We start from the raw sequence: 27,831 nt of genomic DNA, 5'->3' as shown, positions 1-27,831 counted from the left end.
CAGCACGAGAGTACGCGAGGTTGTTGACAACGGTCTCAGAATACCGTTTTTGATCTCAGGTCCACAGCCACGGCCGAACAGTCTCTTCAAGGACTGTAGCCCGACGCAAGTTTGCTCCCCCATTTTCAGGCAACTTTGGCTTTTTTTCCAAAACAACGGGGAGTGGAACATAGAGAGCTAGAGGAACGCTACCCCCACGTGCACCGCTCACGGACATTGGTAACCTTGACCTGGACAAGCAATCGACTTTTCTTGATCGCACTGTGGAGACGCAAAACCGATTTATTAACATCGGTTTCTTGTAACATCGGTTTAACTACTTCGAAATAATGCGTGCAGTGTAACGTACCTTCACTCTCATCTCACCTATCTCCTCTGACTCCTTCCCTGCCTGACTCGGGTGAGCTCCTTTTTAAACCCAGTGCCCTGTACTTAGCCTGCCCTGATTGGGGGCCTGCAATTGTTAATTAATAAGTAGCTATCTCCACTGCCTTCTAGAAAGGTCTTATTGGCCCAGGTTGCCTTGATTAACCTGTGGCACTGCCATTTGTTACCATGTCCTAGGGATTGTTTACGCTCGGCGTCGCTAAACATACCGTTTTCTCGTCACTTTACTGTAGCCATTGCCTTTGCCCCATCACACAGGAATCCACATCTCCCATGGCTGTGGAAGCAGTGAGGGCAGTGACAATGACAGTTATATGAAAAGCAGGCGATAGACTCATCAAAGTCAGTGCCAAGGAGTCTGCACACATTGCCCTCCTCTCTATGCCGTGATCACCACAGAAGACTTCTTCGTCTCGATGAGGGCCCTGAGCTACTCAAAATGCCAGACACACCTGATGCTTGAGAAGGTTTGGTTTTTTCTGGGGGGACTGCCGTTGCAGTGTACCCCAGGATCATGAGGAGTTAGGAAGCCAGCCAGGGCAACCAGATACTGTCTGGATGAGCCGCCACAGGACGGTCGTGTATTAGCAGATAGTATGTCCTGCGACACAGTGCGAGCCACTCTGGCTGCTGTTAGGACCCGGGCTGGACACGGTGGAGTTGGGCAGGCCTTGCCGTCCCCCTGTGTTCTACCTACCCCTGGAGTGATGTTACTCCCCCTCCTTAGGTCAGGAGGCCTGTGCTTCATGGGCACCCCATGCCTGAACGTCCTAGACTACTTGCTGGGTGTGCCACCCCTTGCCTGAGCCCCATAGACTGTGGTTGGTGCTTGCCCTTTGGGGGGCCCCTCGACCACTTGGTGCTCACCCCTGCCTGAGAGCTGGAGCACTAGACTGCAAGGTGCTCCGTCCTGCCTAAGGGCCTGGGCACCCGAACTGTGCACTTTTCTCCCCTACCTGAGGGTTGGAGCTCTAGACTCCTTGGTGCTGCACCCTGCCTAAGGGCTTGGGCCCTTGAACTGTTCGCCGCTCTACCCTGCCTGTGGGTTTGAGCCCTAGAGACAGCTAATTCCCCCCTTGTACAGACTGCCATTCTAGGTGCATGACAGCAAGGAGGTGTGACTGCCCTGGGAGATTGACAGTGACGGATGGCCACGCAAGCCTACATGCCACAGGGTGTTATTGCATGTATCATGGTAAATAAGATATGTAATAGCCATGTATTACTGTTATGGAATATTACATGCAATGTTGATCATTCCATGACATAACCTATAAGCCTAAATTGCAAAGGATTGTCAACAATTTTTCTAGTTTCTACAGAAAGCTTTTATAGAATATTCAACCTCAACAAAATGTGTGTTCTGAACACCTAATCCAGAAGGCTACAGGTTTAGCAAATCATAAACCCAGAAGGAGCAAGCAATTTCTCAACGTCCCATTTGAAAACATCAGCAGCTGCACAGTTAATTCCAGTGGTAGTAAATCAGCACCAGCTCCCAAACAGATTGAATACACATATCTATAGCCATCCAAAAAATAACCCATATTAAATTGCATAAACTCCCATAGAAATTATTTTGTTACATGAGCAGAGAGGGAGTCACACTTGGAAGGTAAGTGAAGTTGTGATTTATTTAAAAGTCCTCTTGCACACTGGATTAATCTACAAAAAGAGCAGTGTTCATGTGAACTGGAAGAGATCAACAAGTAGAAATGGACTATAAATAAAAGAAAAAAAATGTTAACATTACAGCCTGGGAGCTAAAAGTCAGCCATGGAACAAATGGACACAAGTCTTTTCAAGTCAGTCAAGTTACACCAAATAGCCAACAGATACCTGGAGTTCCACCTGTCCTTCCCTGCAAGGGATTTCTTGTCCCGTAGAGTGAACTGCATTGAATGACAATGAGCTCCTGCACCCCACACATGTGCACGCACGTGCACACAGCCTGTAACAGGCAAGGAGGAGTGCTAAAGTTACAGAATTATAGTTTCACTGACCAAACTGAGTAAAAGAAAAAAAAAGTAAACAAATTGCATTTGATCAAGAGGAATTTTCTGTTTACTACAATAGTTAAGGATCCAGTTCTACAAAGACCTGCCATGTGCTTAACTTTACACCTACATATAGTCCCACTGAAGAGCCCCTGATCTTTCCCCCAAAGCCCTCCTACCCCTCCAATCATGGTGGATGCAATATCTTATCTGTCACTCAAGTCTATATTTTGGCTTCAGCTTGGCCCTTTCTCTGGTCCATACACCCAAGCCATGTCTAAATCTTGCCACTTTTTTCTCCACATCTCCAAAACTAGGCTCTTCCTCTCTGCCCACACTGCTGAAGTTTTGATCATCTAACACAATTTCTGAAACCTCCCCACTCAAGTCATTCAAAGACAATTTTCCAGCTTGTCACTCAGACCATATTACCCACCCAACTCCTTTAAGATCCTCCTTCAGCTCCCCATTTTCCACCACATCAAAACACAAACTTCTTGTCTCATGCCCTCACTATATGCCTTCCCTGGCTGCCCTGTTTTCTTATTATGAGGTTAGCTCTCACCACCATTGCTCCACCAAGGATGCCAGCCCTAATCACCTGATTCACCATTTCTTCTGCAAGCACCTTGCACTTTCTCCCATGCTATCCCTTACAACTGGGAAAATCCTAGTCAAAATCCATAAAAACACCACCACCCTTATCCTCCTCCCAGCTCACCTCCCCTGTCATGCACACAGAAGATGGCAATCCTGATAATGGCTAGGCAAACAGAGAGTATTTATCACTGCCAAGAATTGCACACACCCCATTATTTCTCTTATCCTGTTTGCCTCCTCCCCACTCCCACTCCCCTTCCCTGCCCCAAGCCTACTTGCTTGCCTTATCTACCTGCTAAATCTTGTTTTAGCTCTTTGATGCAGGGATTGTCATTTTCTATCCAGCTGTTTAGCATTTAACACAATGCTAAGTTGGCTAACACACAAGTTGGTTGGCCACTACCACAATCTAAGTTTTGAAGTAAATTATCTATTATAGATAACAGAGCTTAGATAAAAGAGATCAGGTCTAATTTTTTTCATTCTCCCTAACTTGCTAGTTGAGATGTTTTGTGGGTAGAATCAGTTCAAGGTAAGGTCCTTAACAGGTTCCTGAGAAAGACTTCAGAATTTGGAATCATGATTTAGATTTCCACTTGTGAATGATGTATATAGAAATCCCTAGTAATAAATCTAAATGTCTGTATAACACTGAATACAAGTGATTGATAAAGATTTCTCATCAGAATTTGCTGAGATCATGCATCAGCTTTAATATTTATTTAAAAGAACCATGACCTTTTAGAGGTTCACTCAAAGGCTTATTACATTTTGTATAGAATATGAAACTAGATTCATTTTAGGAGTTTATAACAGTTATAAAGATAAGAAATTTTAGGATGACGTCAATTGTGATATGGCAGAACACAATAAAATCGTTAACACAGGGATTTCACAAAGCATTCTACATTTTAATTGCATGAGAATGAAAGCATTTTAAAAACACAAAAATGAACAACTTGGGAACTTCTTCCTGTAAGTGAACCAGGAAGACTGCTTTACAAATTTTGAGCTTGCTAAATTACATTAAAAAAAGAAAACTAATGAAGGAAAGGAAGAGCTAAGGATTTGATAATGGGATGTGTTATGAAGTAATACTACGGTATATGGTGTGCATTGCCCCAATATAAGTATGCCTTAGTTGTCCTGAGACACCATAGAGAAGTCAAAGGCTGAATGTGCGTGTGTCTGTGTGGATTAGCCAAATAATGCACACATTGCAGTGTTTCACTATACGTATTTCAATAAGCTATTTTATTTTTTAAAATTTTAAATATTGAAAGTTATTTCTGAAATATTCATCCATCATATAAAGTAATTCCATTTTCATTGAACTGGGTCTTTCAAAATATGTTGCAGTTTTGCAAATACTGAGGTAGTTCACTGAAAATTCCCCTTCCTTTCTCCAAGAGGATCATAAGGATCTGGGTGGAGTGTGGGGGTCCTTCCATAGCTAAAGCACTAGATCTGCCAAAGTCAGGTGAACAATGGGAGCGGGGTACCAAAGAGGTGGCTTCTGCCATCACTGGGACTTGACAGATTCTCCTTTGAACTTCTGCTACTGATGCTCAGCTGAGCAGAATGGAGCTGGTGGGTTGTTTTTTTTCTGAACCCTCCTACTTGCATTCATCTGGAAAAGGAAGAGGGTGAGGATTTTGGCAGATTACCCAGTCACTCATCAGGGCAGCATGTGCGCACAGCCAGCCAGATTCCAGTTTTTATCTGACCCATTTTAACTTTTCACCTTCAGGTAACCTGCAGTTTAATCCAATCCAGATTGCCAGTTGCCAAAAGTTATCATGAGGGTGCTGGCTCTTTGACAATCCATGTGAAATGAGTTCCTCTCAGTTTATTCCCTAGTGGATCTATGTCCATAACACAATTGACACCTTTTCAGGTAGTTTCAATAAAGAGACCAGAGTGTATAGGCAGCATAAGTGAAGTGACTTTTTCTCCCCCAATCAATTATTTCAGTCCTGACCTAGAGAACCATGCAATGTAGTTTGTGAACAGAGGACTTCAGTCTCCAGTGATATTCTCTATCCTCCCTTCCTGTACATCATGCTGGTACCATTCATGAGCACTAATATCACTTTCAAAATTTTAGAAGCAGCAAATCAAAAACATTTGGGAAAACGGTATGTTTGCCTCTCTTCCTTTGTTGCGTTCTTACTTTTACCACGATGTAGGTTAAAAAAGATAGCATACAGCTGATAGAGAATTAGCTAGTTTTCTTTCCACACAAATGTATGATTACAAAATGAGGTTTGCACTAGAGATTCACTGGAATTTTCTAGTTTAACTGAGAACTAGTTTATGCCATTAGGCTCAGAGTGTAGCAAAGAGCTATGTTGTACTGTCCCATGCAGAGAATTCTTCCCAGAGCTCCCAAGCATACAGATGCTGCGAACCCACTAAAACAATGCTTTGTTCCCCATGCAGCTGGCCACTTCTGATGACCAATGTGTGCAGATGGAAAAAATCCCTCACCTCTACGGCTGGTTCCAGGCACCAGCTTAGCAAGCAGGTGCTTGGGGCGGCCACTCCAGAGCGGGGCGGCATGTTCAGGTATTTGGCGGCAATTCAGCGGAGGGTCCCTCACTCCCGCTCGAAGTGAAGGACTTCCCGCTGAATTGCCGCAGATCGCGAATTACGGTTGGTTTCTTTTCTTTTGTTTTTTTTTTTGCTGCTTGGGTGGCAAACCTTGAGCCGGCCTTGCTTGTTTCTTCACTTCATTTGTTTTTTTTTCCTCTCTTTTCTTTTTTTTTCTTCCTCCGGTCTTTGGGGGAAGCCATCTGCCTCCATAGGCCATAGTGTAGTGATGTCCCGTTATTTTACTCCTGTATTTACTACACCTACCGACGCGTAGTGTACCATTCATGCCTCCCAGGCTTCCACCTGGGCACATCACACGATCCCGATTGTCGTCACAGAAGCAGCTGACGTAACAAACCGCATCTGTTTAACTTCACCAGAGACCAACACCTACAAATTCCTCCACCAAGCATTCTTCAACTACACTACCACACGAGAAATAAGAACCAGGATCAACAGAGCCAGACTGACTAGCTACCCAGAAGCCTCTTACTCTGAAGAGCCAAGCCCAAGAGAAGCAACAGGACTATCACTGGCCATACATACAGCCCGCCAGCTAACCCTCACTGCTATCGATCGGGATCTTACACCATCCTGGACAATGATCCACTTTCACGCCTTGATGGTGTGCGGCCAGTCCTTGCCCACGACAACCTGCCACACCTGAAATGCTACTTCACGCACTCACACGCCCGATAGTAACCTCTAGCTCGGAATCCAATCCATGCACAACCTCTGGACCCAACTCTGCCACCTATTACACGCGACACCATCATAGGATTCTAACCGATCAGCCACACCATCACGGTTCATTCATCTGAGTCCCATGTTCTACGCCTTATCATATGCAGCAATTGCCCTCTGCTATGTACTCGGCAAACTGCGCCGTCTTACGAAAAGGATAATACACAAGACCCAATCGATAATTAGGAATGGCAATATACACACCTGGGAGCGCACTGAACTCTCCCTGGCGCACTACTATAGCAGACCTTAAGGTGGCCATTCCTGCTAGCAAAAACATTCGAGCACCAGCTTCAAAGGAACTGCTGGCTTCATTTCATTCTGCAAATTTGCACCATCGCTCGGATTAAACAAAGACGTTTGAATGGCTTGCCAATACAGTATAACCAGTTTCTCACTCTCTTGGTTTTCACACTTCAGACTGCGAGAAAGGGCTCTATCCTCCCTGATTTGAACGTAACTCTGTTATCTCTAGGCTTGCTTGCTAGCATATTATATACCTGCCCCTCCATGGAAATTTCCATTGCATGCATCTGATGAAGTGGGTATTCACCCACGAAAGCTCATGCTCCAAAACATCTGTTAGTCTATAAGGTGCCACAGGATTCTCTGCTGCTTTTACAGATCCAGACTAACACGGCTACCCCTCTGATACTGTATTTACTACTGACCACCTGACCATGGTGACAGTCTCTGTGAAATGCCCAGGGAGATTAGAGAGGTTACAAAAACAGAAAAGTCAATAATAATGGGGGATTGCAACTATCCCCATATTGACTGGGTACATGACACCACAGGATGGGATGCAGAGATTAAGTTTCTAGACACCATTAATGACTGCTTCTTAGAGCAGCTAGTCCTGGAAACCACATGGAAAGAGGCAATTCTTGATTTAATCCGGTTGGCACAAAGCATCTGGTTCAAGAGATGAATATAGCTGAACTGCTTGGTAATAGTGACCATACTGTAATTAAATTTAACATCTTTGGGGGGGGGGGGACCAAAGAAACCCACCACAGTAGCATTTAACTTCTAGAAAGGGGACTACACAAAAATGAGGAAGCAAGTTAAATGGAAATTAAAAGGAACAGTCACAAGAGTGAAATGTCTGCAAACTGCATGGAAACTACTTAAAAACCTCATAATAGAGGCTCGAACTAAATGTATATCCCAAATTTTAAAAAAAAGTAAGAGGACCAAAAAAATGCCACCATGGATAAACAGCAGAGTAATAGAGGTGGACAGAGGCAAAACGGCATCCTCTAAAAATTAGAAATAGTATCCTAATGAGGAAAATAGAAAAGAGCATAAACTCTTTGTGACAAGGGCCCTGTGTGCCAAGCTGGGTTGCCTCTGTTGGCGCCATATGGGGTTGGTATGCCCCATCACCCAGTCATCTGGATCCCCTGTTAAGCAGGTGATTACAGCCACATGGGTTCTGGTCCCCTAAAGGGGTCAAATAAATGAATAATCCATTTGCCCTTGGCAGGCAAAACAAACAGTCCAGAGCCCTGCAGCTGGGGCAAACCGTAGCACTTGGGGTGTAGTAGGGGAACCTGGTCCCTCCCTCTCCAGCAGGGCCCTATGAAGCCAGAGAAGTTCAGGTCAGGGCCAGATTAACTTTTTGTGGGCCCAAAGCCAAACATATTCGTGGGCCCCCATGGGGCAAGGTGCAGGAGGTTGGGATGATCAGTCTTCAGAGTGAAGGGCGGGCTGGGGACAATGAGGCACAGCACGACGGGAGCAGCCCCACTCTGCGCAGCCCAGCAGGAGGGCACTGTTTAAAAACCTGCAGCTGCCAGATGCACATTGGCCTGCCCAGCCCTGTGCTGCTAGCATGCCCCCTCCCCTTGAAGGTGGCCCTGCATCACACTGCCCCTCTGCCCAGTGTCCCACCCTTATGCCCAGTGCCCCCTCGCCCAGAGACCTCCACCACAGATCTCTATGCCCAGCCCTCATTCCTCCCAGAGACCTCACCCACTGGCCTCCCACAACAACTGCACAGCACCATGCACACCCACACTGCTCACCCAGTGCCTCCTACTCATAGACCTCCCCACTGCCCACCACCTTCCTCACAGTCCCACCATCACAGCTGCACAACACCCCATATTCCTGAGGGAATTCTGCACCAAAAAATTAAAAATTCTGTGAACAATATTTTAAAATTCTGCAAATGTTAGTTGTCAATAAATAAATGTGGAGGCTCTAACATGGCAGTGGGGAGCATAGACCACTGGTTGCATGGAGGTGGGAGCAGGACTGTGGCAGAGCAGGGGTGGGAAGAGATGGTGTGGGGGCGGAGCAGGGGCAGGGGCAGCTTTCCTGGCCAGCTCAGCCAGCCAGGAGATTGGGCTGACCAGGGTCCCTTTTGACTCTGGGCCTAGTGCCATGGCCGGTACTGACCGAGGTATCCGCTTCTCCTACCTCCCCTGGCTCATTTCCTACCACTAAGTGTATCCTGGGCGTCTCCTCAGCTGGCAGTGGCTCGGCTTTCCTGTCAGTCTCTGCAGTCAGCAAGTTGTCTGCAGCGTAGTCTGGGTCTACCAGCTCTACTGCCTGGAGCGTCACATGTACTTCTTCAGGGACCTGCAGTACACATCCTACTCCCTGCACTGACCACCCCGACTGAGCTGGGCTGCCTCTTTTTATCTGGCTCTTCTACCTGGAGCATGCACAGTAGCGGAAATGAGTGTGGCCTCCTGAGCCCACAGTGATTGGTCCGCCCCCGTTAGTCCTGTGCAGGGTTGGTACACACTGTCACACTCTTGCAAGTCAAGTGTAAAAGTATAATTAGGCAGGCCAAAAAATAATTTGAAGATCAACTAGCAAAAGACACAGACTAACAGCAAACTTTTTCTAAGTACATCAGAAGCAGAAAACCTGCCAAAGTCAATGGGACTATTGGATCGAGGTGTCGAAGGGGCACTCGAGGAAGAAAAGGTCACTGCAGAAAACATCAATGAATTCTTTGCATGAGTCTTCAGTGTAGAGGATGTGAGGGAAATTCCCACACCTGAGCCATTCTTTTAAACTGAGAGCTCTGAGGGAAGACTGAGTTATATCAATAGAGGAGGCTTTGGAACAAATGGATAAATTGTAATAAGTCACCAGGACCAGATGGTATTCATTCAAGAGTTCTGAAGGAACTCAAATGTGAAATTGTGAACTGTGGTATGACCTACTACTTCTATGAGCTTCTATACCAGATACAATCAGAGGGTTACAAGGGACCACAAGGGTCATCTAATCTAACCTCCTGCCAAGATCCAGGATTTATTGTGTCTAAACCATCCAAGACAGATGGCTATCTAGCTGCCTTTTGAAAATCTCCAGTGAAGGAGCTTCCAAAACCTCCTGAGGCAGTCTGTTCCATTTTCCTACTGTTCTTACAGTTAGGAAGCTTTTTCAGAGATTTAATCTAAATCTGCTATGCTGTAGTTTGAACCCATTGCCCCTTGTCCTGTCTTCTGTGGCAACAGAGAACAACTTTTCTCCATCTTTTTATGGCAGCCTTTCAAATATTTGAATACCACTATCATATCCCCCCTTAATCTCCTCTTTTCCAAACTAAACAGAATCAGTTCCTTCAGCCTTTTCTTATATGGCTTGCATTTTGTCCCTTGATCATCTTTCTCACTCACTTCTGGATCATTTCCAGTTTCTGTACATCTTTTGTACACATTGGTGACCAAAGCTGGACACAGTACTCCAACTGAAGCCAGCCAGTGTCAAGTAGAGCAGTACTATCATCACCTGTGACTTGCATGCTATGCCTCTGTTAATGCAACTTAAAATTGCATTTGCTTTTTTTTGCAACAGCATCGCATTGCTGACTCATGTTGAGGTTGTGATCCACCACAACTCCCAGATCCTTATCAGCAGTGCTACTGCCATGCCAGTTATCCCCTATTTTGTATTTGTGCATTTGGTTTTTCTCAAGTGTAGCACCTTACATTTGTCTTTGTTGAATTCATTCTGTTGTCTATTGCCCAATTCTCCAATTTATCGAGATTCCTCTGAATATTATTTCTATCCTCCAAAGTGTAGGCAAACCCCTACAGCTTTGTGTCATCTGTAGCTTTGATCAGTATGCTCTCAATACCTACATGCAGGTCATTAATAAAGATGTTAAACAACGCCGGACCCAGAATAGATCCCTGTGGAACCCCACTTGAGACCTCCTTCCAATCTTACATAATTCCATTAATAGTTTGTGGTTTTTTTAACCAATTATGTATCCACTTAATGGTAGTTCCACCAAGCCCACATTTCTTCATCTTATTTATCATAATGCATGTGGGACTGTGTCAAAAGCCTTGCTGAAGTCCAGATATATTATATCCACTGCATTCCTCCTATCCACCAAACCAATTACCCTGTCAAAGAAGGAGATCAAGCAGGTTTGGCATGATTTGTTCTTAGTAAATCCATGCTGGCTACTAGTGATTACCCTTTCATCCTCCAGGTATTCGCAAATTGAATGTTTTATACATTACTCTAGTAGCTTCTCAGGTATCGAAGTCAGGCTGACTGGTCTATAGTTCCACAGCTCCTCCTTTCCCCCCCTTTTTAAAGATGGGCGCTACGTTAGCCCTTCTCCAGTCTTCTTGGACCTCTCCTGTCATCCATGACAAATATTATTGCCAGTGGTGCTGAGATTTTTTCAGCTAATTCCTTCAGTACCTTCAGGTGAATAGCATCCCCACTGACTTGAATTCATTCAAATTGGTCAGAAGATCTCGGATGTGTTCTTTACTTATCCTAATCCGCATTCCGTCCCCTGTATATTCCATGGTAACTTTGCTAGTGGTCCAGTCACATGTTATTTTTTGTGAGCAGACTGAAGCAAAGTAGGCATTGAGCAGCTCTGCCTTCCTATCATCTTCCATTACCAGCTCACCTTCTCCATTGAGCAGTGGATCACATCATCCCTGATCTTTTCTTTTTTGCCTGACATATTTGAAGGACCCCTTCCTGTTGTCTCTAACATTCCTTGTCAGCTATAACTCATTCATTGCCTTGGCTTTCTTGATTTTGTCCCTACATACTGGCACTATCTCCATGTATACTTCCTTCGTGACATGCCCCTACTTCTTTATGTAACCCTCTTTGTTTTTAGATACCTAAAAAGCTCCTTGTGCCTTAGGTGAGCCACAGGAGGGGCTAAGGAAAAGCTTCCTTGTGGCCTCTCTGAAATCCTTTATACAAGTGCATAGTATCTGGACAAAATCTGTCCTCAAATTGTTATTCATTGGTACCATCTCTGGTTTGCATTTCTTAATGCAGCAGCTGCAATATTTTAAAGGATAGTGTGAACAATTCTACTGCAGACTTTCAGCACCTAAGATCTGCAAGCGTATCTGTTTACTGAATATTAATAATCTATGTGGGTTAGACAGCTTAACTTTCTAATATCCATGCTCATCCAGCACTGATGATAGTAACTCCATAGGGAAAAAAGTCATCTCTACCAAATCTAAAAATCTGACTATTTCACCTTCTTTTCCTTATTACAAACTCAATTCCATATTTTAAAAGCCATCATCCATTTCTCAAGATATTTACCATATTCTGCTTTCATCACCATGGTTTCTGAGCACTTGTGTAAAAGAGTTAGCCTGAAAAATAGAAAAAAGGGTATCAATTTAATTATGATCTAATAAAAGGGGGAAAACACACTGGTGGTGCATTGGATTGCTGAGAAGAGCAGTACTGGGATAGACAGCCTCTCCCTTTGAGATTGCCTTCTGAAATGAATGGCTGTTCAGTGATTCAGGTGAAGTGAGTCTGATGGTGTGATGGAATTTACAGACCATTCTCTGCGACTAACAGAGTGATGGAGCAGTACTGGGCCAAGAAGGGCCTGGCCCTCCTGCAAAGCATGCTCCAAATGGAGAACTGGCTTAAAAGGGGAGTCTGGCAAGTAAGCAGGGGGAGAGTGAAGGAGAGGCTGTCTGCAGGAAGGAAGCCAGTTAATGCTTCTGGGACAGAGAAATCCATAGACGGGCCTGCCTGGACTGTGGGTAAGACCTGGCTGGGTAGCCAAGGACCACCCCTTTTTCTCTCCCCTTCTCCCTTACAAGGAGGAATAAATAGACACTGAAAATGGAGCTGAGAAGCCCCTCCTGACTAGCTGAATAACTGAAACTGTTTGAGCAGCCCTTTACTGAGAGGGAAGCAGAGTGCTGTGACCAGGCCCAAAACTGAGGAGAGGACAGAGGAGGTCAGAAGTGGCCCAGGGGAGGCCGGTCAGGTTTATCAGCAGGAGGGAACTGAGACATTCCTCACCCTTTCAGCCTTGGGCACAGACCTGGTAGAGAGGGAGACCCCAGGTCCCCCGACCCTTCTCTCCCCCTTTGTCTGACCAGGACAACCTGGGGATCACCGGGGGATGACAGACCGTAACTCGGCTGCCACGCCCTCAGATTGTTCAGCAAGGCCACACCAGGACTTTGGGGATGGTTAAGCCATAGCCTGCCTACTAGGCCTGCTTGTCTCTAAGTATAGCCCATTACAGGTGGTCTCAGCCAGGTTCCTGTTGGGTGCTTGTCCACCTCACAGTTGACACCTGGCGCTATCAGTGAAAAGGCCAATAGTTGAACAGGCCAGGAAAATGATCTACTGCCATCTCATTTTTAGAGACAGACTGTTCAGAAAAGGGTGAGACTTCTTGGTCAGTTTTTTGGGGAAGCTTTCCTTGTCAATGGCTGGCTGGGCTGCACCTGTACTGTGGATAAATAGACTTTGTTCTCCAGGGCTGTCAAGCCAGCATTCCTTGTAAGAATTAAGTTAGTGACAACAGTTTTTTTAAAAAGAAAAGAAGTCCCATGAGCAAAGAATAGCTTTAAAATAGCAACATTTAAAAAGCATGAGATTCAAATCTTCTGTATTACAACGTCTGTACATTGCTCAAAGTCCAAGTTACATCACACATACAGCCACAGAAGGAGATACATCCAGCCACAGCATCCAGTTACAAACAAGATATTTCCAGAATTGTAATGCACACTTCCATTTTATAGTGCATATAGGACATTTCTGGCTTAGAAGATACTATTGCTATAGAAATAAGAACTAAGACAAGACTAAACTAAAATAAGGATCTATTTGTAACATTGATGGGCTCAAAGATTTCTTTAGGAGGACTCACAACAAAGTGGAGGCCACATGAGTTGTCCTACAATTCCTTGGCTTCCAGAAGCAAATCATATGAATTCTATAGTGCATTATTGATATAGGCCAGATTTTTAAAAAAGAAATCCATATTTAGGTGCCTAAATAAGGTGCCTGGTTTTTAAGTGCTGAATAACTGCAGCTCTCTTTGGAGTCAATGGGTGCAGAAAAATGTTGAAAGTTCAACCACTTATTTAAGAGCCTAAAATGTTAGAAATTTTGTCACTGAATGTTTAAGTACGTGTCATCTACATGACATAAACTAATTCAGAGCCATTGTGTCTTTCTAAATAAAATGCAATAAGAGCATAAACCTGACAACTTGAAATCACTTAAGGGTTACATTTGCTTTCTATAACATAAAGCTGTCCTGAAACAAAGTGCATTTATGTAAGAATTGTGCTGTGACCTTCCTATGCCCTGGTTGTCCTGGAGACTGTCCATCTCCACAACTGATAAGAATAGAGGAGTAGTGCTCCACTTCATTTACATACCAGAACCTGAGTTTGACCTGGGAATTCTGAGAATAGAGAATCAGAATTTTGCTTAGGAAATGCTCCTGAAAAAGAAGAGTTCTGCAATCTATGCACAGAAGGAAAAGCAGCAGCTAAGGCAGGCAACTTAAAGACACACCTGACAGGTACCGAGGCATGTTTATCCACATATTTTAATTGGCAGAGGAAAACTATTTTGAGAAAGTCTGGAACGGCCCATTTATTTCAAAATGGACTGTTGCCAGCTCCTATGATTTTCTCATAAGTCTCATAATATTTGGTTGTTTTTTTTTAACTATGAGCTCCTGGAGTCATGTGATTTCATACCCTGGTAGTTGTTGAGAAAATCTTGAAAACATGAAGCCTAAAGGCTCAACAATCAAGACAAATAAGAAAAACTCATTTCTTTAGGTCTCAATTTTAAAGCCAGACTTATGGTTTTTGAACATTTGTGGTTGGCAACACTCTAATCACAGCGCCTATGCAGTCAATGAGCATAGGTCTGCACAAATTAAACACATAGGATCCTGGTCTTAATGACAACATCACTACATCTGAAAAGAAAATAGGAACTTTGGTCTTCGGTCGCTGCCGAATTCCAGCCCATGGCTAGGAAAGTTACCTCCAATAGATTTACCTTTAACTGTGAGAGATGGGGATGTACCTGTATAAGTGGTATTACTGCATTTCTTCTCTGTCTAGGCTGTCCCCACCTTCCCTCCTGCAACTACACTTTACGCTTTCTCACAATTATTTCTTTTTGTTTTATATTACTAGGTTTCCTTTATAGATTTTTTCTGTTTATTTTCCCCTGTCTTGTTTTATAGAAGACAGCACACTAAGGTTTTCCCTTTATCAGCCTCGGTTATTTAAAACCAAAGAAATTTAAAACAAACCACTAAAAACATTGAAGAATCCAATTTTAATATAAAAATACAAATTGAATTATATATACAATTAATAAAACATACAATTTACTCTAAGTGGGGACAGAGCAGTTCATCTTCCATTTTAACTACTACTGCATTGGTACCTGGCCCAATGGAGCTCTTACTAATCCTGCCCTTCCAATGCAACTAATATTGAGGTAGAAACAGGGGGAGGAGAGGGCTGGCATACCCAGCACTCCCCAAGCACGATGACAACATCACTCAGTGCTAGCATTGCGATGGATCCCTAAGGCTGATGGACAGGCAAAGTGATTCACATGACTGAACACCTGAAGGATAACAACTAATTTGTATGTTCATAAATGGTGACACCAAAGCACATTTCTTTAGTCACAAAACAAATCCAGGCCAGTCAGCAAGAATGTAACAGCTGCCTACTAACCCTGCTTTTCAACCCCGTCTGCGGGGAACACTTTTAAGCATAGGAGGCAGTTCAGTCTATCCATTTAGTCCCTACTTGCTTTATTCAACCTGCCATTCTGTTCCAATAGCCCTGGAAGCTTTGTGAGGTGGGTGCCGAGGGTGACCAAATAGCAAGTGTGAAAAATGGGGATGGAGGTGGGAGGTAATAGGAGCCTATACAAGAAAAAGCCCCAAATATTGGGACAGTCCATATAAAACCAGGACATGTGGTCACGCTATGGGTGCCAATAAGTAGGAGTTAGACTGAGACCATCAATTCATTTCACATAGGCCAAGTTACCTTTAGAGTAAAAGGACTTCAATATTCACTAGGAACCATCTTTTATTATATGACTCTAAATCCCATTATGAAACACCTAATATAGCAAACTTCCCTGATCATGGATATTCTATCACGTATACCTCTCTAGTTTTTAACTTCCATGTTACATGAAGATCTCTATTATACCGGCTCCTCAACCCGTCCTGCCGTTACCATGTACATTTTCAGATTCGTATAGACCATAATGAAATGGACACAATAAACATATTCCCTGCATCATAATTCATAATTACACCCCCTAATGAGGCTTTCCACTTTTCCATGATGTGCACAGTATTATAAGAGGGAACACAAAGAAAGAAAGTTATGAGATTGGAGGAAGGTCTTTAGAAACTTTATTTACAGAAGAAGCTGAAACATAAGTGATATCAGGCAAAATGCTACTTCACTAGATGAAAGGCAGACACAGCATATTACCTCAGAGTCACGGACATCCTGGGAAGGGAGGTTGTTGGTAACTCTAAAATGTTCGTAAATCTGAACAAAGTACAGTTCGGGCTCTAGATCCAGCAGCTAACACTCCAGGCCAGACTCCAGCAGAAGCTGACCTGCCTCCTCAGGGCTGGCAGCTTCCTTACAGGAAGCTTTTTCCCTGGGTTGAACTGAATTTGGAAGTTTGTACCCCTCCCAGCTGGGGGAGGGAAGGGGGATGAAAACAGCCCATCCCCCACCCAGCCAGGGGCAGGAAGGGTGAAAGCGGCGCAGATCCAAGCACTCCTCTTGCACTGCTGGCTCTGGCTGCCTTGGGCTGGCAGCCCCAGTGTCTTCACCTCCTAGCTGTAAGTGGCTGCCCCATGTATGGGGGTGGGGATGGGGTGGGGACAGGAAGCCCAGACGTACCTACGTTTAAGATGCAGTACAGGCACAGTGCAGTATTTGCTTCCTGCCCCCCCACCCCCGCACTGCTGCCTGATTGGTTACTTCCTGTTTCACGGGATGTCCAGTTGACCAGTCAGTCCATAACTCTGGTGTTTGTATCTTTGAGGTTCTACTGTACTTGGCATCTTTTAATAACACTATTCTCTTGGACAACATGGTACACCTTGCCAAAGTTAAGTAAGTTTGCTGGCAATAGGTTACATTCCACTCCCAAATTATTCCTCTGAAGCCAGAATCAGTGCTGCCTATGGTTCTACAGCTAACAGATTTCCTTCTGGAAAACTCAGAGTTAAATCTCCCTCAGAGAAGTGTTTACAACAGTTACCAAGGAGATGCACTGCAAAAGATACAAAGTTAATATTTCTCTTGAGAATAAGGAACAGAGCACTGTAAATAATTGAGCAACAGGACAGCATGGTGGCAAATGAAATTTGGTGTACAGAATAATTAGTAAAAAGAATCTAGCTCTTATATACTAGTTTGTATCTTCTGCAAAGTCCACATGCCAAACTGCCCTAAAAAAGGTATTAGAACTAATAGTTATAGACTACCTTGTTCACTTAAAACCGTGTGTGAATATTTTGCATGAACTCTTAAGAAATTTACTTAATTTCAAAAATGAAATGTTGAACAACAGTGATGAGAATTTTAACATATAGGCTTTCACACAAGGCATCAGGCCTATGCAGAATGTGCAGCACAGTTAAATCATTTAATAATCAAATCTCTAATAGGACACCTTATTAGCTCTTCCCTTATGGGAACTGCCGGTTAAGCATTTTAAATATACTATATCCTTTTAGATAAATATGTAATAAGAGTGGAGAGTTATTAATGTATCATAAAAAAGACTATTCCAGCAAGATCAGTTATCTTATTAGGCAGGAATATCAGTCTTGATGTTGCAGTTATTTATATGATTTTCATTTAGTTCCAATTTTAAATGAAAGTTAAAATATAATTCCATTTAATTCACTCAGAGGGTGAAATGGTTCATTTAACAAAGGGCATTCTGGCTTTATTAAATGATAACGAAGGAAGTTAGGAATCGCTGGTATTTTACAATACTATTCCAAGTCCCATGACATTTAAGTCAAATATGTTACATACATTTAAAGGAGTCAGTTCTAATACCCCAGTAAATGAAACCATAAATTACGCTTTAATACATGAAAGTGCTGCCTTACTCAAATGGAATTTGTCACTCTCAAGCTCAAGACAGAGAAAGCAATACTAAAGAGCTTTATAGACAGCAATTCACCAAGACTGCATCATTATATTATGCTTTAATCTGTCACATTGGCATCACTATTTAAAATAAAGAGCTACACGGTGTATTTCAATCTTGAAGTGAAGTCTAGATATAAATAATTTGCTACATGTTAAACCTCCAATTCAGGGAAGATAATGGAAAATAATGTCAACTAAACTTGGCAAATACACGTGGAAAAGAAGCATCTACAAAAATTATTGAAGCATTGAACACTCAGTGTGATTGTCATGGGCCTTGCACATAAAAATCAAAATGAATATTCCTTTTTATCGTGATTCTACAGAAAAGATATTTTAAAAGGCCTGCTCTCTAAGAACATTAGAAAAGTGAAACTGCTCTCAAGTAATGCACAAATGCCATAAACCAGTGGGTTGACTGGATAAATCACAAATAAAATGCAGTACCTGACAGCTCTCCATTTAACTACATAGGCAGCAAAAGCGGAGAGCCATGAAGAGTCTATTCTTATAAGTATTGGGCTTTTGATAAGTGTTCCCTTATCTGGACTCCAGACATAAGTGCTTTACTTCAAAGTCATTTCACTCCAGTCCTTCTGTAGGGACTGAGGTGGCTTGCTAATATCCTTATGCTGAAGCACTTAAAGGTTAAAAGACCTGCAGCATAGGTCCACATATATTAGGTATATAACTGATCTATTGTATTGTCCAGCCAAGTACAGCCAAGTATTGCTGATCCATCTGTACTATTTTAAACATGAATTTTCATGATCTATAAAAATAAAGGCTGCTAATATACTTGTACTAATATATGTAGGGCCTATTTTTTAGAATTGGTCTCCAATTTTGTGCCGGAACTTCATAGAGGGCAAAAGAGATTTCAATGTAAATTCTAACACTGGAATGTTTAGGGTGAGATTTTCAAAAGCACTCAGCATTGGCCTAACTCTGCTCACCTGACTTCAAATAACTACCCAGTTGTACTCACAAATCAGGTAATTAGATTATGTAATTTATGCGTACAATTAATTTTGCCCATTTCCTCCCACAACCACATGGAATGTGTAAGGGTATTGTTTCTGACATCCCATAACTTGTTCACCCAAATACATTCATCTTTAATAAGGACAGAATTTCCAAGTGTATAGTTTGTGTCACATAGAAATGAAGGCAGCTTTTGCCAATGTAAAATCTGTCACTGAAAAATAAAAGAAGGGGTACTTTAATTCAAAATGTTTCCTTCCCTTTTTCCTACTTGTCCTTTGATACTCTTAGACAATAAACCTCCTTTAAAAAAATGTTACAATACCTGTGGCTGACATCACTGTTCCGCTAGGTATGTTTCCATGGAAGAGACATCCACAATTATTTATGTGCATTGAGTATGGTGTTTTAAATGGACTTGATTTTCAAGTGAGAATTGATTTTCAAGGGAAGGATTGCTGGTTTCACTATGAAAACATGGACAGAGGCAAGAGTGCTGATAAACAGTCCTATCACGTGGCAAAATATTTATTTATAACATGATGGTTTCTCTTTTGGCTCTGGTGATTGTACTACAACTGGCATGAGAAAAGCTATATTTTGTATCTTTAAAAAACCCCTGAGCTTTCCTTCCGCTGTTTAACCCCCTGTAATCTTCAATTTGTTTGGTGTTAAATCAATAATCGAAGAGGTTATTAATCCTATGATCAGTCAATATTCTGAGCACTTCTGTCCATCCATCTCAAGGTATCTATACTACACCTTCATCAGGGTATCCTTCTATTCACCTTTGTAAGCTGGTACATTACTACTAGCAGGTCATTTTTCAATGCAACAGTTAACCTATATTTACAAAATAGTACATTTCAATTTGTGGTGGGATCAGAGAATGAAAATTCCTCATTATAAATAGGTGCAAGTGGACAAGGTTTGAGTTGCTATGGGAAACATAAAGCTTAGCTCACTGACTATTGAATTTAAAAGTCTTCTATGTACATCACTGCAGTTAAAATGGGTTTCCTTGTCTCCCCCAACTCCAAGCCATGCACAGGGGAGACTTGCCATGCATGCATTTCTCCTGGACTGCACAGAAATGAGAGGTGGATAGGTATGTAAGTCACCTTCATAATACCATTGTCCATGGAGGGACACTCCACAAGGGAACAAAAAGCTTCCTTGCATCAAATCAAGAAATTTATAGTGGGTTTTCCGAAGCAAAGGATTATTTCCCCACCCCCCCCAGTAGTTTTTTACTTTACTTTTCAAGACTGTAATGATATCTATCCAGGTACTTATAAAGTCCTCATCATGATCATATATGAGCGAGTATATTAGTAAGTACAAATGAACACATAAAATAAAAGACCTCTGTGTCATGGAAGTGTCAGTTTCTGGAAAATAATGATTCCACATCCCCAAGTTTAGACATTCTTAATCCCTTAGTAATTGGGGAAAATATCTCATACTAGAGAGTCCATAGTTAGCAGACAATAAAAAAAACCAGTCTGGATCTGCGTAAAATAAAGGCTGCTATACGCACTGAAGAACACCATCCTTGGGAAGCTATTCTTGGGAATTAAAAGTAGACACCAGTCAGGCTTGTGGGCAGCCAGCATCTCCATAAATCAGTTTCCAGGTATCTAAATCTGGGTACCCAAAATTAGAGGCCACTTTTGAACCTATGAACCTTGGTGGAAAATCATGCCCCTGAACATAAGTCACAAGCATTTTTAACAGTTTATTTCTAAGCCAACACTTCTTCACATGTGTCAAAATCACTTGTCCTCAGCAAGGACAAAATTCATAGGCTAATCAGAGCTTTCACATTATGTTAAATGCAAAACCTAAACAAGAAGTGTCAGAACAATTTGTTGTTGCATGGAAAAAATACTTATATGCTAAGAGAACTCAAACAGGACTTCATCAAAAACTTCATCTTTGGCCCAGAAACAAGAAGAGCTTCAGTTTAATTGATATTTTTTCCCAGAAATGTTGAGCATCTGAAAGTGGGGGCCTAGAGTGTTAGCTCAAGAATGAATTTCATTGTAACTCAAAGCTAGAGTCCAAAAACCTTAACAAAACACTTTGTTTTGATTTTTTTTCTCCCTGAAAAGAAACTGATTTGTTCCCAACTGAACATCTTGATTGCCACAAATTTTCAATGGAGTTTTTTTAAAATATGACTTTTTTCACATCTAATTTTTATTTCCTATCTCTCCATTGCCTTTACTCAGTTAATTCCTTTTTCTGTTACAGCTGTGTCATTTTTTCCCTTTCATTTACTTTTCCTTAGCTGAAGTTCCACATCCACATAGCCTCTAAAAAACGTAGCTTCTCCTTCAGAGTTAGCTTTCAAGCTGCCTTCCACTTTCTTCTGATCCCTACTCTAAAATGCACTTTTATAAATTATGAATATAGTCATCTCCCTGAGGAGTTAGCACTTGTCTCTTCTATACTATCTGCTGTCATGGGCTATTACTGAGTTACATCAGCTGGACAGCAGCTGCTAGTAATCAAAACTCGTCCATTCTTTGCTTTTGGTTTCTGCATCACCCAATACACACAAGCTGATACATTTTACAAGTTTTATTCCCTTGCCTGTGCTGAGGTTAAGACTGGACTGACTATTTGTCAATTCAATCCTGGTACGAAAGGCAAGCTATGAAAATTAGATAGTTTCTTCTGCTGATCGTATGGGCTTGGATAGACAAATGCATATACCAAAACCAAAGTTCCTCCCAGACAAAGACAGTAATAGCTTCATATCTAACCATAACTATGATACTTCATGTCAAGTAGGCACTAACACATTCTCTTAGCTCAGCTGGGTTTTATTCAAACAGCTTTCTAGGCAAGCCAAAATATTGTAGCCCCTTAAGTCCTACAATAAATATAAAGTAATAGTGGTGTATAAATATTTATCTAATACCATCGATAAACCCTGGTTTTCATTTCTTAGGTCACCCATCCCCAGCCCTCTACTCCCCAGTGGCAGGTAGCAGAACAGATGATTATGAGAGAAGAAGATTCTATTTGTGGATTTTTGCTTTTTACATTTGTAAATAACCTTCAAGATGTCAGCACAGTTAAGCATTTCTCACAAAAAGCATTATGGTTAAAACGTCTAACACTACTGAACAACAGTGAAATCTAAACACAGTGTAATGCTTTTCATGTTTGATGCCTCTAAATTACATTTCCTTTTATATGTTAGGTTTTTTGTTTGTATGTTTTATCTCCCAAAATTTATAAAAAACAAGATACAAGTAAACCTAAAATTGATTGGAAGTATTTTTAAAAAAAAAACCTCAAAAGAAAACACACAATATTTTCGTGAAATGTTTCCTCCAATTTTAAACTAGCTCTGTCCATAATACTTTCCTATCCCCTCCTGCCACAGATTAACATTTTCTTAGTTAGCATGGAACATTGAAACAATTGTTTGTAGGTAACGTTTTTTTTTCCATATTGAAGAGAAATGTGTGGAGAATCCAAACCCACTGTACTTTATTTTAAAAATTTCTGTACACCACAACAAAAAAGAAAAATTGTGGGATCTAATTGTGAGAATTTCTTCTTGGTCATCAGTTACCGGGCATATGATTTTGTGAGAAATCTGATGATTTTAAACTACAAAGTTCTGGGGAATATGTGGTACTGTTGCTCAATATACCAAGTATCACACCTTTGGAGATGTGATTTCAAAAATCCTGGATGGAAGTCACATATGAAAGTGAAACCTAATTTAGTTCATACATGACCCAATGGGTCTCATAAACAATAACCTTTTGTTGAGTGGTCAAGCAGTGGGAGTGGGCAGAGCCAAGAGTGCCAGCTTGCATCGCATGTTGCATGAATTTAGAAATAAGCCCACACCATGCAGTTCAGGTTAGCTGTTCCCCCTCATAAAAACTAAATTCATCAACAATTTTTAAAACACTCCCTATTTTCTGCATCTAATTTATTGTTCGCATCTACAATTTCTTTGGACTTGTGTAAGAGTATAAAAACTGTATTCAGCTGCTGAGTTCACGGAAGTGGGGTGTAACATGGCCAACTACAACCATAACAGGGAAAGACTGTGTGGTTTCTCTCCTTAGCAGAGGGATCAAACATTTGTGAATGAAACAAAGCAGGCTAAAGGTCTTAGAAAACCAGATACAGCTTCTCCTTACAACCCTCTCTCCCCTCCCCCCAACCCCTTTCCCAGCACACATGCTGCTTGGTGTCCTTTTGAACACAGAGAACCCTTTCTCTTCACCCTGACTTTAGGGGTATGCACACCTAAGCACAAATTCTGAAAAGTTACAACGCCTGTAGAATTGATCATAAATCTTGTTTTTTAAAAGCCCACAGATTGAGACACTCACTGAGCTGAAGTCATTGGGCACCAAGCTGTCACACTTGGTCAGTGTTGAGGGGGAAAAAAATGTTGGTCTGAAAAATGTGTGATTTCAAGAAATGTAAAAATGCATTAGCATGCCTTGCTGATGACACTGGCTAGATTTGTTTGCTGCAAGCAGTTCTCACTGAATATGTGAAGAATGCTGCTGTTAGTTAATTCCTAATTATGCCATTTTAAATCAAAATATAGCTCAACTATGAAAGTGCGGATCACTTTATCTAAAGTACCTCACATGAAAAGAAAATGGAGCACTGCACTAGGCGAAGGGTAAGGGAGAAACTTTTATTTTAAAAGGAGAAGAAAAAGGCTGCCAAATCCCATGTGAGGTGAGATTTTTGCTGCACCTCAAAGGTGTGAGCAAATCCACTAGCCTAGGTAGACAGACTTGTGCTAGCATGGTTCACACTAGCATGCTAAAAATAGCTCTGTGGATGTTGTGGCACCATCAAAGCCTCAGGCTAGTGTGGGTCCGTGCTCAGGTGTCTAGAACAAGACTTCATCAGTGCTGAAATGTCCACACAGGTATTTTTAGTACGCTAGTGCGCGCACTGCCAACTCAAGTCCATCTGCCTAGGCTGGAAGGCTCTGCAGTGTACACACACCTTAAGTGGCACAGGGCAAGGAGAGGTTTTGAGACACTGTTGCATCATCCTGATTCTGGGATGCTGCTTGGGCCAGCGCAGACCCTGGAATAATTTAGATACCCTTGAAAGGTCAGTTAGGGTTTCCTGACCACAGCAGTTTATGGACAGAAATACTGCCCTAAATCCCAGCAGTCCTATGCTTGGCAGCCCCTCTCCAGTTGAGTCCTGAAATGTCCTTCCCATGCCCTCTATGCAGGGCCCCAAGCTGATCTGTGTAGGTGGACCCCTGCACTGATAGGAAGCCCCAGCACACACCCCTACCTGTTACAGTTGAGCCAATTCTGTTCCTGTTGGTACCAACAGGTTCTATGCTGGACAAAGCTGTGTAAACTGATTTATGTAATTATATCTAAAGTTTTGGAGACTGTATGGATTGTTTACAAAAAAATTAAATGATCTTATTTTCTGTATTGCAGGTGACCCATTTTATCATGATGCTACGACACAAAGTTAGCTCTTAAAGCCGTTTTGATTTTGAACCTGGGCTTTAAGAGCTCAGCTCTGGCTTAGGTTATTGTTTCTTTTGTATTCATGGACTCGGGCTTTAACCATTAAGGAGTCATTAGTTGCTAAGTGGAAGAAGCTATTATAGACAAAATCTTTTCCCCAGCTGATTAACAAAATTAACATTGAGAAAATATTATAGTGACTACTGTTGTGAATACTTTCGCCTTATAATTTTTCCCTTCTAGTAACTAGGCACACTCTCCTTAGTACTTGGGAAACCAAACTAATGTCTATTCCAACCCATGTAGTTTTCTTTGGCATGCAGCATAAATGTAATGATACTGTACTTATTCTGAAACATCAAGGTGTCCTGCAAAGGGAGAGGAGGAAAATGAAGTTGTGCTCATTTTTGCTTCTTTAAGTGTTATAAAGAAAGCCTGTGTTTTTTTAAACAACAATAATAATACATTCTGCTTGCTTTTAGTGTTCATATTGTGTCTACCTGATTCCCCGCCCCCCCCCTTCCCCCCCCACACAAACACATCCCACCTGGGAAGACACTCTCGATGACTGGAGAACGGGAAGGAATACAACATTAGAGCCAATGTGACTACTCACATGAGAAAAGCTAAGTACATGCACAAGAGTTTGCAGGATCAAGACTTAAAGAGGAAGCCCACATATTTTTATTTTTAAAAAGTGGCATTTCAATTTGTATGGTTTACTTGCCATTTTTGAACATATTAGCTTGGAAAAACATTTTCTTGTTACTTTTGTCTTCTTATTCAAATTATTTGTTAAATAGACCTCAGGACACTATGACATCTTATGGTCAAAAGTATCAATCAATAGAGATTTTCCAGATCTTCATTAGCATACCTAAGGACAGACTTTGGCCCATAGCTTTTAGAATAAGGCTTGTTAACTGCTATGCTCTGTCTGTGGCATGGATACCTCTACCAGTCTGCAGCAAAATGTTTAGGGGTTAATGCTTCACACATAGCCCTTTGGGCCCCAATCCTACAATGCATTGCACAAGGGCTGACTCCTGTGCCCACACTGAGCCCTCTTGATGTCAATGGAGCCCTGCATGGACTAAGAGGTTCACACATGCACAATACTTTGTAGGAAAAGGGGACTTATTTTTAAAAAAATCTCAGCAGGGGAATCATTAGTTTTCTTTAGGCCAACCTTATTAACAAAAAAACCTCATACTCACCACTTACATTGCATCTTGAGATCATTTTACAATCAATCCATATTGCACTTCCATGCACCTCATACCTAATATAGTGGGTATTATTATGCCTAGGTTACAGATAGGAAAGCTAAGGCAGAGTAGTTAAGGGACCTGCCTAAGATTACGAGGAAGCTAGTGTCAAAGCTGACTGTAGTTCCTGACAGTCAGTTCTTTGTTCAGACTGTGAGACCCAACAGTTTATCAAAGGCACTTTTTACCATCACACAGTGTATCCTGAACCTCCAGCAGCTGAGGTGATTTTGCCTTCCCTCATTTCAGTGGCCTTCACCTTTTCCCTCAAAGTTATAAATACATGCCATCTCATAAATCGGTTCTTGGGCACCTCCTGCAGGGATCTGAACAGTGAAAGATATGGCCCAGAGATTAGATCTGAGTTTCTCCAAAATTTGGAGGTGTTTAGATAGCAGATGTTAGTAATAACTTAGATATAGCCACCCATAAGGATCATCTTTTGTTTGTAGTCAGAGCAAAACATAAATATTATTTTTACAGTGCCTTCCATTCCAGATCTCAGAGTGCTTTAAATTCAGTGAAGACTCAAGCCTCACAGTGTCCACAGGAAATCTGAAAGTATTTCTTAAAAACCACCTGTCCCCCATGTAAAGAGGGAAAATGATACAAGGAATTTGAGTTTCCAAGAGTTACAGAAGATGACTTTGATAGAGCCAGGAACAAAATCCAGATCCTCTGAATAAGTCCTATGATGAATCTCAAGATTTTCATTCCTCTCTACCATATGATGTCCCTATGAGACCTCGATTACACAGTACTTGAAAAGAAAGGAATTATACTCTTCCTCCCATAACTTTAAAATATTAAGCAGAAGATTGTGCTAACAGTATCATTACAGAAGTTGGTCCAATAAATATCTTACCTCACCCACCTTGTCCCTCTCAAGAATAGCAATTATATTTTTACAGGAAAGTTATAACAATGTTATGAAGTTTAGCATAAAAAAAATCGCACACTTTAAAATTATCCTTTATTAGCGTAGGATTTAAAATATCAAGCCTCAAAAGCAGAGCAGTAATGCTAATGTTAAAGACACTTTTATACTGAAATTGTTTAGTCAGAAATCATTTTCAAATAGTTATCCTTCTTTAACACTGATCCTATCTCAGCCCAATGTAGTAGTCTTACCTGATCCTGCAATGAAGCCATAAAGTGGAATTTGTTATACCACATTCATTTTGATAGGAAACACTGACCTCAAACACAACTGTCTGTTTTTCTCCTATCAATGTCTTTGTGCCCTTCCACACAGCTCGCCCTCTGCACAGACAGCCCTCCCTGACCTGTTTGACCAGACGGTTAGCCTTTCTTGTCATGTTTTGAAATAGGATAAGGGACAACTGTAAGCTGATTCCGAATACTGAAAAAGGGTCGTAAAACTTAGAGCCGAAATGGAATTTAAAAGGAAAGCAGCAGCAGCACGTATTGAGGAATGCTGTCCTGTAACATCATGAATATTTATACTTCTTATATTTTTTATTTGGATCAATGTATAGGAAACCTAGAGAATTATAATTAGTACCGATAGTACACCACAGTTATCTGGCCATGGAAAGTATTGCAAAGATAGAAGCAGCCACAGGAAATACGTAAGTGTAACTCAGCTGCTGAAGCACCATGCACATTTATACAGCGATATGACATTTTCCCCTCCTGTTTTTGCGACTTTACTGCTTGCATTGAAAATGCTGTTTAATACATAGTAACCTATTACATGAATAAGCAGAAGTAGCAGATACAGAGAGGAGTTTGCATAGAAGGATACAGGGCTGGGGGAAGGAAGAATAAAGGAAAGGCAACGCATTTAGGAGGAAAAGGGAATCCTTTAAAATGAAATACAGCATCTGTCCTGACCCCAAAAGAGCATGGAGATGGACCAAATGGTGAACTTCTACCTGTTAGTTACAAAAATTAATTTTTACTCTTATAGTATAAAATTGTATTGGAAGTGGTTATGTGAATTTGGGAATATACACTTAATTTAATCGGTATTTAGATTTCTATGCATTCATTGTCCTATTGCAGAAATTACTTTAATATGTTGCAGAAATTCCCTAGCCACAGTGAGGAAAGGGTACTAAAAGTGCCATCCAATTCCACAGGCCCTTAATGTCAGTTTATTCTCAGTTATACCAGTGTCTTTCTTCAAGGAAGTTGCCCTGGATATACACAGGTATAACTGAGAAGAGAATTTGGCCCATTAACTGTAACTGGGGACCCATATAATCTAGCATTGAAGAATAAAGTTATTCTGGATTCACACCAGTTTAACTAAGAGCAG

General features: G+C 41.6%; 2 long non-coding RNA genes across 2 annotated transcripts in view; one reads left to right on the top strand and one right to left on the bottom strand.

Moving 5' to 3' along the window:
* LOC142046883 (uncharacterized) overlaps positions 1 to 27,831 on the bottom strand; it is a 362,358-nt gene that overhangs the window by 51,862 nt on the left and 282,665 nt on the right. The window lies entirely within an intron of this gene.
* The window catches only part of LOC142046884 (uncharacterized), a 361,020-nt gene that overhangs the window by 51,848 nt on the left and 281,341 nt on the right, over positions 1 to 27,831 (top strand). The gene's annotated exons all lie outside the window — the stretch shown is intronic.

This window comes from Chelonoidis abingdonii, chromosome 1 (genome assembly GCF_003597395.2).
Source record: "Chelonoidis abingdonii isolate Lonesome George chromosome 1, CheloAbing_2.0, whole genome shotgun sequence".
Classification (NCBI taxonomy): domain Eukaryota; kingdom Metazoa; phylum Chordata; order Testudines; family Testudinidae; genus Chelonoidis; species Chelonoidis abingdonii.
The sequence above is the reverse complement of the archived record's forward strand: the minus strand, read 5'-3'. Positions and strand labels throughout refer to the sequence as shown.